A 4,253-nucleotide genomic window follows, 5' to 3' on the forward strand; every position below is an offset into this window, starting at 1 on the left:
GTGCATGTAAACTTTCTCTGCTAATAGCGGAGTTATTGAACGTCCCCACAATGGAGTTCATCTCCACCACAGACTATGGCAGCTGATTATCAACTTTGTGGCTCGAGGTTGGAGGGTAAATTGACCCAGTGCCCATGACCCCTTCCAGGGGAATTACAGGGGTCTGAACAAATTCAATACCGTCCAATAAAATGTCCCACCCTTCCCACTCCGGGCACCTCGCACAGGGCCTCAGCTTTGTTGTCAAAGCAAAGGATGTCATTTGACAAACGGAACATCCGAGCGCGTGGTCGTGTTGCCCATTATTAAGAGTCAAGGAGAATTCTCTTATCTGAGAGGTTCGGCCTCTCCTCCCTGAGCTTTCGCAGTCCCGGCTCTGATGAAATAGGTCCCCTAGTGTAAAACCATGAGCGCCACCCACAGCCCCAAGCCTGGCGCTAAGGCCGGGCCTAGCCCCCCACTTCAGTCTCGTTGTCCCGTCTGCATCTCTTACCCCCACCCCAGCCCTGTGGTACTTGAGAATCCCGGAACACACGTGGGCCTCTCTCTCCGTTCGCTCCTCCCTGGCTCCCTCCATCTGGAAGGCCCCCCCTCTTCTCTCCTCTGACCGCCGTCTCCCCCCATGTCATTGCCGCCGTTGAAATTCTCCCCGTTCTTCAAGGCACAGCTCCCACCTTCATTATTTAAGAAGCTACCTCTGCCCCTTCTCAGTCGACGGGGCCCGGTTTTCTTCTGAACGTTCGTTGCTCAATGTTGGTATTTCTGGAAGTCCAGATAGTGATGATGACGACGACGATGATGATGATGATGGGGTGGAGGGAGGAGAAGAAAGGCACCAACTCTCATTTCTCAAGCTCTTACTGTGTCCCAAGCAAGCAGCTTTTCATGCTTCTCTCGTTTCATCTCCTTGATAGCTGCCTAGGGTAGGTGCTACCATTAGTTCCCTTGTGCAGACGAGGAAACAGGAACAGAGAGAAATTAAGCGGCTCAGCCAAGGACACGCGGCTGGCAAACGGTGGGGCCTTGTGCACTAAGCAATGTATTTCAAGGTCCACACATGTGGCTTTGTGTCTTGGTGTACTTGCCGGGTACCTGCCACCCACCGCAGCTCAGCGTAAGGACACGCTCTGGAAGACGCCCCCTCCCGGATGCATCCGATGGGCTGCGGCCTCACTCGCTCTCAGTACATAGCATCAGAAAGGCCAAGAGAAGTTCACTTGATCCAGAAGAGGCTGCAGTCAGTCCTGCCCCCAGGCCCTGGTGTGCCAAGACAGTGGGGAGAGGGGAAGCCTCTTTCTGTTGGGGGAGGGGGTGGTTAGCACTTATGGCAAGATGAATCCAGCAGGGCCAGGAGGCCACGGTTCCTAAAGTTGAAAAGCTCCAAACCATAGATCTGTTGAAAGAGAGACTGTCAACAGTCTCTCCCATCTGAAAACAACAGCCATCTGTGTGGGTTTACAAGACAGGTCCTCAGAACAAAGCCTGTCTACGGTGGAGATCAACTCTCCTCTGGGGAGGGCCTGGCAGAGAACTTGCCCCTCTCGTTTGCACAGATTACCAGGCTTTTGGATCCAGGAAACGTCGTGGCCACGAGGGCAGGTCGGGCCCACTGTCTGGTGTCCGCTGTTCTTCCTTTGCTTAGCAACGGGATGCCAGGAGAGGCAGAAGCCCTTACAGGCATCGACTTTCATGGCCCCGATCTGGAGATCTGACTTCGAGAAGCGTTGTTAATCCCGCCCCTCCAATTATTCTCCCACGGCTCACCATTCGGACAGGTGGGCTGGTTAATCTTAGAATGAACCCGCGAGCAGAGGGCTGGAGGAATGTAAATGTTCTGGAAGGAGGGCGTGAGACTGGGTGGGGGTGGGGCGTGGGAGGAGAGGGAAGGCCAGGACACTCGTGCCACTTGCCCTATGAAGAAGGTCGGCCCCATCCAGGCATTTGGGAGGACGAGATTTTGCAAGGAGCGTGACTTCCCTACTCAAGGCCAGTGAGCAAGCAGCCTGCCTGCACCCGCCGCCACCTCCCAGCCCAGGGCAGGCCCCGTCACGCCAGCGCGACACCGAGTCGAGACCAGGAGTCGAGACCAGGACTGGGATGGGAGGCGCTTTCTCGTTTCATCAGGGCTGCACGAACTGGTTTAAAGCCGAGGCAGCGGAGTCCAGCGTCTTACACAGGGGTCAGCAGAAGCCCCCGGCCCTTGAGTGCGCTCTCAATGCGCTGTGGCCTCCCGGTTGCCAGGACCTGCCTCTCCCTGGACCGGGGCTCTCTCTGACCTCTGGCTCTCTCTCTCCTTGAGCAGCTCCACCAATGACTGGCAAGAGCTGGTGTGTGAACTCCCCAGGCCCCTCTCCTCTTGGGAGGGAAACTGAGGCATGTTCCGCATGGACTCTCAGAGTGACCCCAGCGGGATTAGACTGGCTGCGCACAGCAGTCACTTCGTTTGCTGTCTCCCCTCCGTCCCACGCCCCACCCTCTGCCTGTGTCCCAGGCCCGCCTCCCACTGAACGACCTGCCCTCCGGTCCCTGTGTCAGGACTTGCTTTTGGGGGAAGCCGCACTGAGACGGAATCGCTGGTGAGGGATCGGGGGTGGCACGGGCAGCGAACTGTGCCTCATCGGGATGCAGGCCCAGGTTCCCATATCTGAGTTTTATGGAGAAGCTGGAAATCTGGATTCCTTCCGTGAAATCTCTTGGTGTTTTCTTTTTTTTTTTTTTTTTGGTAATGGAAGGGTCATACAGTAAAAATAGCAACAACCCCCGCCCCCCAACCCTGGTCAAACTAATGCCTTGAGATCAGCCTGTGGGCGACCTTGGCCTAAGGCAAGAAGCGAGGATGACGGATGAAATGGTGCTTTTCAGAATAACAGTACGTACGTGGCGGGGCAGCCGAGGAGAGATCGCAGGGCCCGTCTAACTTGCCAGGATGGGGCACTGAGTCCTCCAGGTGTGTAATGAATGGACGCTGGTTCTTTTGGCTTAGAAAGGTCAAAGTGACAGAGAGGACTCCCTGTGGCCTTTTCACGTGGCACCCCTGTGCCATGTTCTCCGCCTGCAGCTTTAGAGACTCCTCACCTCTGGGGTCTCTCCCCTGGGGCCCTCCCGTCCTCAGACAACTTGGGTTCAATTCCCCAAACTGGAAGAAAGAATTCGGGGTCTCAAGGGAGTGGAAGTGAATGGACCCTCTCTGAAAGTATGAGAACGGTCTTCGAACCACTGAAGTGTCAAAACTACAAGGAGTGGCTATTTGGCTAGAGGCATGGAGTTTCCACACCAGGAGTCTCGTTTCTTGAAGCACAAAATCAGAGCTGGAAATCTCAGCATCCGGTCACTGCTCCGGCCACAGGTAATCTCTGGGCCTCTCCTCGCATACGTCCAGCGACGCTGTAGAAGGGCTCCCTACCTTCCACATCAAGCCACTGCATGCTGGATGGCTCTAACTTTTCGAATGTCTTTGTTTCCAGGCTGAAATCTACCTCCAGCTAACTCATCCCCATCGGCTGGATTCTGCTTTGTGGAGCTGCCTATCGGAAATGGAGAAGTGCAGGAGGGAGGTAATCGTGGATGCATGGATGCATCAGAATCTCCAGAGTGGATGTGGGGTTAGGGATGCAAGTGGGTTGAAGACACACAATCCAAGTTACAATATTTCAAGCTGAAAAATGAGAAATAAATACAAATCTTCATGAAAACTCAGCCAATAGGATATCTGGCGGGTAGAGCCACTTGTGCCCTTCTGGGAGCCGGAACTCGGAATGGGCAAGATGGTCATGTTTCTCCCAAAGGGAGGCAGCGTTGATCAAGACTGAGGACCCTGGTGTGTTCCATGTTTCAGTCCCTCTCCTGACATCTGAAGGCAGCTGTCTGTCACACCTGGCCCTGAGCCCCTTCCTCTTTGGGGCAGTCACTCCCAGTCATAAACACTTCTTATGACTCCCTCCCTGTTCTGGTCACTTCCTTTGAGTCTCTTCTCCACTGAGGTCATCATGAACTTTTCAAACTGGGCATGCGCACCCGGGAAGGTAATTGGAGGCGAGGTAGAGATTAGGTGAAACTGCAAGAAAAATATTGCTTTAAACAACAAGTATTTTAAATATGAAAGCAAAGAAGGACTCTACTGTCGAGCAGATTGCAACATCAGAATAAATTTTTCAGTAGTTCAAGAAACTCTCTTCCTCGCTTTGTCCTGACGTGGCCTTTCCTCTGCGTGTGAGAGGGCACTCTCTGTGTCTCTTCTTGTAAGGACACTAATC

The sequence above is a fragment of the Pteropus alecto genome, unplaced genomic scaffold, assembly GCF_000325575.1.
Source record: "Pteropus alecto unplaced genomic scaffold, ASM32557v1 scaffold123, whole genome shotgun sequence".
Lineage (NCBI taxonomy): Eukaryota > Metazoa > Chordata > Mammalia > Chiroptera > Pteropodidae > Pteropus > Pteropus alecto.